This window comes from Fukomys damarensis, unplaced genomic scaffold (genome assembly GCF_012274545.1).
Source record: "Fukomys damarensis isolate Sample0158 unplaced genomic scaffold, DMR_v1.0_HiC HiC_scaffold_17, whole genome shotgun sequence".
NCBI classification, from domain to species: Eukaryota; Metazoa; Chordata; class Mammalia; order Rodentia; family Bathyergidae; genus Fukomys; species Fukomys damarensis.
The window spans coordinates 74090209-74104294 of record NW_022900929.1 but is presented as its reverse complement, the minus strand read 5'-3'; positions in this window follow the sequence as shown (position 1 = coordinate 74104294).

The window sequence follows — 14086 nt, the reverse complement described above, 5'->3', positions numbered from 1 at the left end:
TCCTCCTGCTCCTCCTCCTCCTCCTCCTCCTCCCCTTCTTTTTACTATAGAAAAATCCAGGCAGGTGTAGCGGCGGACAAGTGGTAGGGTGGCCCCTGGAGTCTGCAGCCTCGCTGCAGCCATCACCATTTCAGGCCGGTAGTTTGATCGCTGCCTTCGTATTATCCTGAACCAAGTCCCCGACTTCTCACCACACACGCAGACCGGGCAGTGGGAGTCAGACATACGGGTCTCCCTTTTTTTTTTTTTTTGCTTTTTTTTGAAGAAATAATTGCCATACTGTTATCTTGCCTAAAAATGAAAAATGATTTCTTATGCATTGGAGAAGTTTTTTATGCATTATGTGAAGACGCGGACCTATTGCTTTTGCACCTGACTGGGAGGTAATTTCCTCTGGGAGCAGAAGCCGTGTTTGACTTATGCCAAGAAGAGTGTCACACACCTGTATCCCAGCCCTTGGGAGGCTGAGGCAGGAGGATCACTGCAAGTTCAAGGCCAGCCTGGGCTACACAGTGAAGTTCAAGGACAGCCTAAACTACATGGTGAGACCTTGTCTTACCCACTTCCCAAAAGCCAGCTGACTGAGCTCTCCTTTTGGAATCTGCTCTCGTGAGAGAAAAGCAGCTGCCAGCTGGGTTGGTCACTTGTGTCAGGAATGTTGCAGGAAAGGCTTCAGCCACAGTTTGCAGCTGAAGTGTCCCCCAGAGGCTCCTGTCCCCGGCCACGTGCAGACCACTGAGGAGGTGGGGCCTGGAGGGAGGATTTTAGGCTCCAAGGCTGAGCCCTTGGAGGGGATGATGGGACCTGGCCCTGTGGTCTCCTCACTTCTGGGTGGCCATGAGGCAGACAGGCCTCCTGCTCTGTGGGTGTCTGCTGTTTATACGGTGTCCCTGCAGGCCCAAAGTCACAGAGACAGAAAGTGAAAGGACTTTCTGTTTATGTTTTCAATCGGTTTTGCCCTGCAATTCAAGGAGCACTGGAAAGTCAGTGTTGAATTCCTAGGGCAAGGTCCTTGGGGACTACGAGTATGGCATCATACCTGACCAAACAAGGGAGGTCATGGCAGTGCCGGTCACCCGGCTCCCCTGCCCTCTGTGCTCACAAGGTGGCCCAGGGGTGCTCTTCCCAGGCTCTGCCTTGGCCCCCACTTCTCCCAGGTGTCACTGGGAGTTTCCTGACACCCGGAGCCCCCAGGCTGGAGGTCAGATGGGATGTGCAGGCCGGGCCGGACCTCTGTCCCCCGTTCCCTAGAGGAGCCTCAGTGTGTGATGGGATGTCTGGGCTGACTCCTCTGTCCCTTGCAGGTGAAGTGCTTTCCCCCACATCCCAGTCCCCGCAGAACTGAGTGCCCTGGCAGTGGCTGGGGGCTGTCCCTTGATGCCGGTGAGGCACAGGAAAAGCAGAAGGGAGCTGTGTTCACGGGGAGCAACAAGATGTCAGGTCTTTTGTTGCCATCTCTCCTCAGAGTCCATGCTGCCCAGCAGTGGGCAGCCAGGAAGATGGAGCATCAGGCAGTGGCTGGCCTCTCCGTGGCTTCCTGCAGCAGGACCCTTCCGTCACCAGGGCCAGAGTGTGAATTGATGCCCGACAGTGGCTGCTATGCTTTGGATCACAAATGTCCCCGGCAGGGTCACGGGCCCAGAGGTGGCTTTGGGGAGGTGGCTGGAGCCAGAGGGCACCCACTTCGTGCATAGACCAAGACATTGGTGAGTTCACAGGTGACAGTTCCGTTGGGAGATTATCTCAGTCACTCTCTTGTTGCTGGGACAAAATGTCTGACGCATACAACTTGAAGGAGGGGAGGTTTGTTTTGACTCCTTTTTTTCAGTCCGTGGTGGGTGACGCCCAGACAGAAGCAGGGAAGGACCTGAGTGGAGAACAGCTGCTCATCCCGGGGCAGCCAGGAAGCAGAGAGACGCGGGGAGGCAGACCCTTCCAAGTCACTTTCCCGGTGACTGGCCCACCAGACTCTGCTTGCTAACAGCAGTCCTCTCCGAATTCCCAGTGGATAAACCTGTCGCTGAGTATAGCGCCCCGTGATGCAATCGCCTCTGAAAGTCCCACCGCAGAACACACAAACCTTTTGGGGGACCTTCTAGGTCTAAACCATGACAGGTAGGAGGAAGTAGGCCATGGAGTCACCCCCTGCAAGGGGATATCTTGCCCCAGGTTCTGGTTCTTTCTCTGCTCCCCAGCTGCCAATGAAGTGAGCAGCTCTTCCCCACGATGCCTTTCCACCATGATGTTCTCCCTCGCCACAGGTCCACAGCAATGGAGCCAGCAGCTATGGACTGAAACCTCGGAAACCGTGGGCCAAATTAGCCCTTTCTTCCTTTAAGCTGGTTTTCTCAGGTATTTTGTGACACCAGCAAAAATCTGGTTGCCACAGTGGCCAAAGGAGAGGTCATGGCTGTGAAGGGCTAGGGGGTCAGAGGCCCTTTCTCTGCCTCCTTTGGAAGCCTGGGGAGGCCAATGTGCAGTCCCCAGCCTGGGCCTAGGAGCTCTGCCTGTTGACTAGATGGACATGGTTCCCTGAGAGTCAGCATGACCCCCATCCTACACAAGATTTGCTGCTCCAGAGGTCGGTCACCAGGTGTCTGGTTCTTGTCTGCTGGAATCGTGGTCATGACTTTGGGGGTCTGGGCAGGGGCTGTGGGCCACCATGGAGACAGTCTCGGCTATGGTGTCCGGAAGTCTCAGGTTCCACTTCCTGTCAGTGGAGGGGGTGTCAACTGGTACGACATAAAAGAGGGAGGTTTGCCAACACTGGTCAGGACCACAAAGCACATTTCTAGTGACCCAGCATGCTCCTGGTGTGAAGGGAGAAATGCACAACGAGGTTCAGTGCAGCACATTTATGGGAGCAGAGGACTGGCAACCCCTAAACGCCCACCGGCCATGGGCAGGTCCACATGCCTGGGGATCATATGGATTTTCAAAAAGAGTGAGACAGCTTTGTGTACTCACTGCACGGAATAAATTCCAGCGACATCGCTAAAAGGTACTTTTTCCAAAAAAACTGTTACAAGGAGACCAGAAAAAGAATTCAGATGTGTTACGTGCGCGTACTAACTCCCCACTATGAGTACATGCACCACTCACTGCAATCATGTCCTAATAAAAACAGAAACTTCTACGTGCCTGGAACTCCCAGGGAAGGGCTCACCGGAAATTTAACGACTGAGGTTAGCTGGGGGCAGGCGGGCGGGGGATGAGCTCTCACCGCGGATGCCACGGTGGAATTTGAACTTGTGCCATTTGTGTGAGTCAAAAGGGGATCGAAGCCGACTCTGTAGCATTCATGAATTGTGTGGCTTTGGGCAAGTCTCACGCCCTCTCTGGGCTCGGCCACTGTAAGCATGAGAACTCACGGAGAGTTCCCGACTGCCATAGAATTATGTTCAAGCTGCCGTCCGGGTACCAGGCAGGAGAACAGCCCGGGCTGGGAGAGACGGTGAGCGCCCTGAGGGCAAGGGTGGCATTCGCCCATCTTGGTCCCCTCCAGGCTCCTGGACGATGACGAAGGCACAGCGACTAGGACCTGGAGTTTCTCGTTTCTCAGCTCTGCCCGCTGCAGAAGTCGCCGTCCACCAGAGGGCGCCAGCTGCCCTGTCACTTCCTTCCTCACTGCCGGCCTCCTCATAGGCCGCGAAGGTAACAGATCGGCCAGGGAAAATGCATGAGGGGACATTTTCCCCTCGTCGTTAGGCCCCGAGGGATTCATCATTAGCAAATGCGCCGCAGAGCCTGCATAACAACCCCGGGGTGGGTGTGCGTGGTGCGTGCGCCTGGGTTTGCACGGTGTGCACTGGTACTGGAGCTTGTGCATGCAGGAGTCTGGGTTGTGAGGTCTACATCACTTTGCCTCTTGAGCGCCCAACACGCAGGACCCAGCCTCGCATTTGCAGGACGCTCCCATTCCGCCTGCTCCACCCTGCCCCGGGCCTGTGCCTGCTGCCGGCCTAGCCTCCCTCCCTTCTCCCTCCCAGGGCAGGAGAAGCGGGGACCCCAGGCCTGGGCCCGAGGAGGGGTCGTGGCTGTTCCCTCAGATGTCCTGAGAGCATCGTCCCTGGATCCAGCCTCCTTGCTGGGTGCTGGGCCGGGGGCTCCCCAGGCAGTGGAGAAACGATCTGTCACAGGCAGCTCGGCTTTTGTGGGTGCTTCAGCCGGGAGGGGCTGGGAAGGGCTCGAGCCGCCTTGCCGCAGACCGGAGGACTCTCACAGGATGACATGGACTGGGCGGGGCCGGCTGCGCGGTGACAGCGACTCTCATCGATGTGTCTGGGGACCTCACCTGGCAGGCGCTCTCCGGGGCGCTGGACCCACAGCCCGTTCAGTCCTCCTGGACGCCCTGCTGTCGGGCACCCCACTTCATGGTCGAGGACACCGAGGCACAGTGTCACCGTCTCCAACCCGAGGACACGCAGTTGGGGAGTGGCAGAGCTGAGCTGGACGCTGGACCCCAGGCTCCATGACCCCAGGGACTCAGGCAACTGGCAGCCCTTCCTTGAGGTACCCAGGTAGGGGGACCCCCATTTCATGGGGAAGGAAGTAGGTGCCGAAACACACGTGGGATTCTGGCTTCTGAAGTTCTCCCTAGCCATGGGTCAGGATGCGTCCACTATTAAATTCACTATTCATATTCAGTGTATGTTAGTATTATGTAATACCTATGATATATTCATATTCTGTATAAGTTTTGTTTTTGAGTCAGGGTCTCACTATGTAGCCCAGGTTGGCCTCGAACTTGCGACGATCCTTTGCTTCAGCCTCCTGAGTGCTGAGATGATAGGTGTGCGCCACCACGCCCGGCCAGTATAAATATTAAAAGCAAAGCACCCTGAAATTTGTGCCTGGGCAGAAACTGGGAGGGGGCGGGCCCTCCTGGGAGGGGCTCTGAGGGCCGGAAGAGGGCGGGACCACGCGGGGCGGGGCCTCGCAGGTGTGGGGAGGGTAAACTGAGGCAGCTCACTGGCGGAGGGGGCGGGAAGCGGGTTGGAGAGCGAGTGGGCACTGCAGCTGCGCTCTAGTTTCCGAGGCAGTGCTTCAAACGCTCAGCTGCCTGGCTTCCTGCAGGCTCCCCCTGAACCCAGCCTTTGAAGGGAGACTGAGTCACAGCAGCCTCTGACTGCCAAGGGGGCGGGGCGGGTTGGAGAGCGAGTGGGCACTGCAGCTGCGCTCTAGTTTCCGAGGCAGTGCTTCAAACGCTCAGCTGCCTGGCTTCCTGCAGGCTCCCCCTGAACCCAGCCTTTGAAGGGAGACTGAGTCACAGCAGCCTCTGACTGCCCTGCCGGCGAGAGCCCGGCTCAGAAGCCACTTGCCGGGCGGCGGGCCCTGCTCCAGGGCCTTTGATCCTCAGCTGGGCTGGAGCGGAGCCATGAGGAAGTCAGTGAGCAGCCCGGAGCCCGTGGCAGCCGGGTAGGAGTCGGACTAACGAGCTCGAGCGTGGGCCTGCTCTGGACGCGGCCGGCCGCAGCGTGGCCACCACCTTTGCCTGCGCCAGTCGGGTCCTCAAGAGAAGCATCCAGCGCAGGTAACGCGACGGGGGTTTGTCCCTGCCAAGGGCTGATGTCCCACCCGAGGGGACCCTCGCTGTCCCGGGGGCCGCGTCTGCTGGGGTGGCTTCTGTGCCAGCTGGGGTCTGCACCAAGGGCCTCTCCGCGCAGCGGGGGTCGCAGGTCCCCATCCCTGTGGAGTTTGAGCGGCCACTGCCGTCCCTCGGTGGACACTCATCCAGGGGAGAGAGGAGCCCTTGTGGTTATAACCTACTGAGGCTTTGGGGTGTCTGTTAGCACCCTGTAATCTGACTTCTCCTGCCGGATACGTGTGTGATCGCGTTGGGAAATTCTGACCAGTGCACCCCTCGCCGTGTGGTCCGCAGGCCAGGGAGCCAAATTCATGAACCTAATTTAGGTATCGGTTTGCAGAACAGAGCAAAGCATCGCCGGTCGGGGAGGGGGTCGGAGAGGGGCTGAACCCGAGGACGGGGAGGCCCGGAAGCAGCGGGCCCTGGCCTGTCGCACAGCTGCCCCCTCACCCTCCCCTGAGCAGCCTGCAGAAGCACAGCACCTGCACCGCGGTAGGAGAGAAATGGTTTTCCCTGCGCTGCCCATAGGAAACACCTGGGGCTTCATGCCCTGCCAAGGTCGCGCCTCTGAGCAAGGGAGCCAGAGGCTCTGGGCCGGGGATCGCTGCCAGGAGGCACAATGTGCAGGCAGGCTGACACCCACAGCCATGTGGACTGTTGTCCCTCAACGAGGGGCCCTGTTTGAACAGACGTCCCACGATGGCCATTTTGCAGAATTCCTGTGTCCACAGTAGCTTGTCTCAGCCTGCGACCAGGGTTGGAGAGGTGTGCAGGTTCAGCTTGCTTGGCCCAGGGAATTGGTGGAACCACACTGGCCATGTCTGGATGGCTCGTGGCTTTGGGGACTCTGTCTGGTCCCTCGTCCCTTCCTCTCTGCACTGTACCCTGCTCTGCTTCCTGACCACTATGAACTAAGCGGTGTTTCTCCGCCGTGCCCCGATGCCATGATGTTCCTGCCTTGGAGCCCGCTGACCTTGGACTGAATCCCCTGACACCGTGAGACAAGGTCAGCCTCTCCTGCAAGCTGTGGGTGTAGGGTGATGTGTTTCAGCAATGGGAAAGCTGGCTCATACCGAGGACTGCAGATTTGCTGTAGTCTCCTTACAGCAAGTGCTCATGCAGGTTCTGTGCTCTCCAGTCTTCCTTTATGCCCGCCGCTGTCTCCTTAGAGTCTCACAGGTTGGTCTGGTCCTCTGGGTTCCAACCGCCACACCGCTGAGCTCGTGAATTGTCTGAAGGAAGACCTAGCTGTTGGTGGCTCTCCTCCCCTGCCCCTGGCCTCTCCTCCCACCCATTTCTAACAATGTGGTCAGAATGATCTTCCTAAATATACACCTTCCTATTTGATATTAAATGCAATTTTAAAGTGGCAATGATGAAAACAGTGGGGTGTGTGGATGCAGGAAGGAGCACTGAAATGAAAAAGTGGGAAGCCCAGAGACAGACAAAGAAGGCACAAAGGAAGTTGGTGGCGTGGCGGATCAGTAGAGGAAGGGAGATTATTTAATAAATAGTATAGCCACAGAACTATGTATGGAGTCAGGTCTCATATTTTATACTAAGAAGGCTCAAAGAAAAAAGTAAATGAGGATGTAAACAGATGCTCAACCCACTGGAGAGAAATACAAGTAAAATGTGCTGATAGTATTGGAGGTGTGTTAAGGGGAAGAATGTGAAAAAGGTGGTAAGCGCCTTGTTAGAGTATGGGAAAGAGCGCCGTCATGCCTCACTGCAGGAAGTGTGAATCTACACAAAGGAACCTGGCACTAACCAGCAGAATGACAAGTGACACCTCTGAGAGGTGGTTTCAGGCGTCCTTTACCCAGGCACGCAATCGAACACCGTCTAGGTGTTGCTCTGAAGGTATTTTGTACCCGTGGTTCACTCTGCCATTTTGTGACAGGAAGCAGATTACCCTTGATGATGGAGGTGGGCCTCCTCTAATCAGGTGAAGGCACTAAGAATAGAAGTGGAGATTTTTGGGAAATTCTGTCTCAAGATGGAAACATCGGTTTCTGCCTAGCTGGTCAGCTACTGCTATACAGTTTCAGACTTGCTTGCCCTTAAAGTTGAGCAATTCCTTAAATCTCTGTCTCTGTCTCTGTCTCGGTGGTCTGTGCCATGGGATTCTACCAGTTTTGGGTCTCTCTGTTCATTTCTGCTCTATTCTGTTCCATCGGTCCACCTGTCTGATGCAGGGCTGTTCCCATTCCCATAGCTTTGCCGTATATTTTGAAGTTAGGTGTGTAGTCCCTCCTGCCTTCTTTCTTTTCTTAGAATTGCTTTGCTATTCAGTGCTTTTTGTGGTTCTATATGAATGTTAGGATTTTTTTGTTCTCTGAAGAATGTCATTGGTATGTTTATGGCAATTGCAATGAATCTACAGATCGCTTTGGATGGTTTGAACATTTTAGCAATATTGTTAATGCCCACAAACATGATACGCCTTTCCATGTTTGGTGTCCTTTTAAGTTCTTTCAGTAAGGTTTTATAATCTCGGTTGTAGAGATCTTTCCCTGTTTGGTTAATTTTATTCCTAGGTGTTTTATTTTGCAGCTACTGAAAATGGGATTACTTTTTTGATTTTTCAGGTAACTTGCTATTCGCATAATGTCTGTAGCTATGTCTGTCTCAGAGGAGAACTGAGCCCTAATCAGCCTCCTCTGTGCGCACAAAGGAGAAGGCTGCACTCAGGGGTGACTGTGTATAGCACACTAGGGAAAAGTTAACACAGCTGAGGTGAAGCTGCTTACCAGAGTTTGCACCAATGGCCATTGGGAAGCAGGTGAATCTTGGGTTACTTCCATTGCCTGTGCCCGCGTGTGGTGAGTAAAGTCGGCATGAGGCCGACACGGGGCTCCTCTGCCTGCTAAGAGGCCAGAGCCCCTGGCTGCCCCATGTTAAACTCACTCCGTCTCTCTTTGTCACCCCCCCACAGATTAAAGTAGCAGATCTGGGTCCCCATGGGTGGTGCCTGGGGCAGGAGGGACCTGAGCCTGACAGCGAAGGCCGGCCGGCGGTCAGCTCCATACATGCAGATATATAACATAGCAATACTGTGATTTTTATGTGTTGATCTGTATCCTGCAACTTCGTCAATTTCATGTATTTTTTTTCTAAGCGTTTTTAGTAAAGTCTTGGGAGTTTCTACGTGTAAGATCATGTCTCCCACAACCGTGCCAACTGACTTCATTTCCGATTTGGATGCACCCTTGTTGCGGGTTTTATGGGGAAAGTTCTCAGCTTTTTCTCATTCAGTATCTTAGTTCTGTTCTTGTCTATGGCCTTTATTATGCTGAGAGCGATCCTTTTATACCTTGTGTGCTCAAAGTTTTCTTTTTCCTCATTGAGTTTATTGGTACTTTTTAGGTCTACAGTACAGTCACACTCATCATTGGGACCTTGCACCTCTACATGACAGGTCTTGGTTCTCATTTTTCCCCTTGTCCCTGCCCTCCCTTCACCCCCTCCTCCCCTCCCCATTTATAAACTTTTTTTTCATTTTCTCCTATTTGTTTCCTTTTCCCTTATTACCTTTCCCCTACCCTTCCCACTTTTCCTACACCTTTAGTCCTTTTCTTCCTATTTCACATGGTCAATTATCTCATTAGGATCTTAGGTACTATTATAGTTTATTCACACCATGTGTTCCAAGTTTTTAATCATGAGGAGATGTTAAATTGTTATCTGTTGTGCGATTTTTTTTTTCAAAAAAATTTTTTTTTCTGAATCTGCTTTTGGTTTTTGTCTTTCCTGGATGTGGTCTATTAGGCTTATTGATTTGTGTGTTTGGAGCCATCCTTGTATCCTGCAGTGACTCCCACTAATGAATAATCTTTTAACTGTGCTGTTGGATTTACTAGTTTACTAGTTTTGATTAAGGAACTCTGCATCTATAAAATCAAGACACTAGCCTCTGACTTTTTCTGTTGTGTCCTCTGGTTTTGTTACCAGGGTTAATGCTGACCTCATAGGTTGAATTTTTTCTTAGTTTCTTTGGAATAATTGAACTAGTATTAGTATTTGTTCTTTTTAAAATATTTGATAGAATTCACCAATGAAGCTTTCTGGTCCTGGGCTTTTTTAGCTGGAAAACTTTTGATTGCTGATTCCATCTTATCTATTATTGTGTGCTCAGATTTTCTATCTGTTCAGTCTTGGTAAGGTATATGTGCTTCCTAACCTATTTCTTACTCATCAAATGTGGTGATAGTTGTAATAATTTTTATTCTTTGGTATTTCTGTGGTGTCAGTTATAAAATCTCCTCATTTATGATTTTTTTTTGAGTCTTCTCCTTTCTTGGTCCAGCTAAGGGTTTCTCAATTTAGTTTATCTTTTAAAAAAATGGATGTTGTTGATCTTTTGTATTGTTTTCAATGGCTTTTTTGGTACTGTTTTAGCTTCTAATTTCTTTCTTTTTTTTGGTACCAGGGATTGAACTCAGGACCTTGTGCTTGCAAGGCAGGCGGCTGCACCACTGAGCTAAATCCCCGGCCCCCTAATTTATTTCTGATATGATTTTTAATATATATTTTCTTATACGAGTTTTGGGTTGGGGTTGCTCTTGCTTTTTGTTTAGTCCCTTGAGGTGAAAGCTGCCCGCTCACTGATGGTTACAGATGTCCGTCTTGGTGCTACTTTGACTGTTTCCCATAGGTTGTTTATCGATTGTGTGTCCAGATGACTTGTGCATGCTGAAAGTGAGATGTTTAAGTCCCTTGCTGTTATTTTATTGAAGTCAGTCTCTTCTTTTAGGTCTGTTAATATTTGCTTTATATATTTGGGTGCTCTGGTATTGACTCTGTATATATTTACAGAAGTTAATTTCCTCTTGCCAAATCAATCTCTTTTTCCAGTATATAATGTCTTTCCTTAGAGGAACTCCCTTCGTATTTAACCTTTGAGAGCTTGGCTGAATGGAATCTGACTGGTGACCTTTACCTTCGTATATCTGGATATTTGTCTCCTCCACTAAGTTTGGGAACTTTTCTGCTATGATCTCTTTATTTTTAATTTTTTCCAACACAAAATTCCTTATTTTATCCAAAATAACACAGTAAAAACATCTCCAACAATACACAAGCCTATATATAAAATATAGAGTATCTCTAATACTTTTCCTTTATATAGTAGCACACCAGAATATATGAGAGAAAGTACTGTTGATAGGCCAAAGGGAAAAGTGATCTGGGCAATGACCTAGTTACCAGGCATTAACTTTCAAAGACCAGGTAAATGCCAATGTTAGTCAGAATAGCAGTATTACAAGGGTTTCTATGAAACTGAGATTTATGTATTTTATTCCACATTTATGCTCATTTCATCCACAGCCTGACTTTTTAGTCATAGTTCTTTGCCTCTGGGGTGTTGGATAGGGAATGCCTATCCAACATGTCAGGATCTCCTCTTGCACCCCAATAACCCAAGCATTTGCTCTTTTCACGCCATCCCAAAGTTTCCTTAACAGTTCTTTCTTCTGCTTCACTTTCCCCCTCCTCCATCTGTATATTTTCAAATATCCTATCTTTGAGCTCACTGGATCTTCTAAGCTATTCTGTTATTGATGCCTTTTGTTATGTTTTAAATTTGGCTTAGGGTACGTTTCAGCTCAAAGATTTCTGGTTGATTTTTAAAAATTGCTTTCATTTCGCTGTTAATTTTCTCCAGCAGAATTCTTAGTCATATTTCTGTGTTTTCTTTCGTTTTTATTTTTTTCGGGGGGGTACTGGGGATCGAACTCGGGTCCTTGCGCTTGCAAGGCAGGTGGTGGAACCACTGAGCTAATTCCCCGGCCCCATGTTTTCTTGAAGTTCACTGAATCTGCTTAAAACGGTTACTTTGCATTCTTAGAGTTTGCACATATTGATTGCTTTATGGTGTATTTTGGTAACTCATTTTGTCTGTTAGATGAAGTTATGCTTTCCTGAAAGTTTCTGATGCTTGTCAACATCTGCTGTCTGTAACTCATTTTTCCAGAAATTTTAAACAGGATGCTCATTTTTTTTCTGAGCCTGGCTTCGGTCACTTCTACAATTTCAGCACCAGATGGCGCGTTAAGCACAAGTTTACTACAACTTCACCGTTGGTGTTTGTCACTGTTTCAACATTAGAGGGAAATCCAATCCCGTTTGTCCTAAACCCACAGTTGGTGCATCCTTCAGAATGAACTAAGAGTACCTAGGCAGGGTAGTCTGTTTCAGCAAGCTTTCACCCATATGCCATGAAATTCTACCCGACTTTGGGCCTCTCTATGAAGGGACTGGTTTCAGGCTCCTGTGTAAGAACACGGTGACTTTCTCCCTTTTCTTTCACCAAGCAGATAATTACCCTCCATGTTGTGCTGCTCGCCTTGGGGCAGGGATGGTGTAGCCAGTCCTGTGGCCATCCACACTGCAACACTGTTGCATCCAGGATCCAGAGCAGCCTGCAATCAGAATAGCACAGGAGCAGGACCAAGGCCCATGCTGCTGTGAGCTGCCTACTGCTATGGCCTCTCTGTGGCCTAAGAGGGCTGCAGTCAGCCACAGATGATGTTGACTGGACTAGAAGTCTGTGTAACGGGGGCACCTGGGCAGGGCCAGAGGCTCTGTCTCCGGAAGGGACCATTGGATCTGTCCAGCATTGGGTTTCACTGCCCTGGCACTTGAGTTCCCATGTGAAGTCCTGCGTACACTTCCTGGTCCTCCCCCTTCGCAGGTGCAGCCCTACCTTGTGTTGTCCTGCCAAGGTAGGGGAGGGGTGATAGAGGCAGTCCTTTGGTCACCTGAGAAACACAGGTCTGGAGGCCCAGTCCATGAGCAGTACTCAGCCTGGTACTGAGTTTCAAGTCTAACATGTGGACTTAGGTCCCTTTCCCTCAAGTGGGAATTCTCTCTCTCCACGCTGTGCTGCTTGGAGTTGGAAGAATAATTCAGGCTACTCTCTATTTCCTGTTTCCTTCAATGTGTCTTCTCTTAACGTTAGGCTAAGCCCAGACGATATGGTCTCTTGCCTGGTTTCTTTAGCTCTTGTAAGGTAGTTTCTTCCTGTGGGCTTATGATTGCTAGAGGATCTTACTGAGCTATTGTTTTGCTTCACCCACTAAAAATGGTCCTTGCTTTTGGTCCTTTTGGTGGTGAAGCAAAGGAAGAAGAGGAGGCACAGAGGGCCTGTGCTCTGCCCTATTTGGAATAGCTGCAGAGAAATACTTTGTCATGCGTGTATTTCATTCTCTCACCCATGCCGTGCTTGCATATTTGAATGAGTAACAGAATCATGGGTTAATGTTAAAAGAAACCCAGTTGGGTACAGGGAATTAATGTTGATTCTCTTCCCAGTGGTCAGATCTGGGATAAACTTAATGGAAAGCAAGGTGGTGAGGTGCAATTGGACACATTTGATTGGGGTTTTGTAGGCATATCTGACCTCATTTGTTCGCTCCTGTCAAGGGTTTTATGGCAGGCTGGGGATTTAGCCCAGTGGTGCTGCCACCTGCCTCGCAAGTACAAGGTCCCGAGTTCGATCTCCGGTACCAAAAAAACAGAGTTTTATGGCAAGGGCCAGGGATTTAGCTCAGTGGTGCCACCTGCCTCACAAGTGCAAGGACCTGAGTTTGATCCCTGGTACCCCCCCCCCAAAAAAAGTTTTATGGCACAAAACCACCTGCGAATTTCTCGTAAGGACATTAGAGCAAACAGGGACACTCAGCTCAGCTAAGGCTTCCGCAGGAGGGCTCAGTGGCTGGTGCCAGTTCCAGTAGCTTTTAGGGGACCCATTCACTCTTCAAGGCTCAGATCTTGTTTCTCCTGGACCGGACTTTAAAAAGTAAAACCTCAAAACACCGTGCAACACACTTTTTAAAAAAACATGTACTTTGAGTTGAATGTGAACACAAAGCAGTCTTTTTATAAAGTACAAGCTTTATAAAGTTGCCAAGATATTCCCCCACCGGCTTTAAAAAAATTGAAGCAGAAACCACTTAAGAGTGAAAAATGTTCCACGCAGGAAATTGTCGGACATTGAATTCCCGGGCTGACATCAGTGTCTGTGGACAAGAGCCCATGGGTGAAGCCTGCGGGAGGGAGCCACTGGCCCAGGCTGGAGGCTGGGAGGACACAGGGGACCATTAATGCCCCAGTGGGGTGCTCAGCTCGGCGACTCCACTCTCCGTTCTCAACCCATCAGGGCCAGACCCTGAGGGTGGGAACATGGAAACCACACTCTAAGGGCTGCTTTGGAAACTGCTCTACTGAGATGCTCATTTCCAAAGATTTCCTGTTCTGGTTCTCACCTCCCACCAGCAGTGCATTACTGGACTCTTCTCCTCCTCCCTCATCTCCCCTTTCCCAACTCTTGGTTTCAATGCTGGGAGCTGACTAGTGGCCAAGTCACTCATTCTCGGCTCAACTTTGAGGCAACCCTCTGCACCGAGGCTCACTCTAGGAGAACGGAGGACGGTGTCCGGCCATCAGCTGCTTTCACCCCCGTCCCAAGGCTGATCTCCCCCAAGGACCATGCAG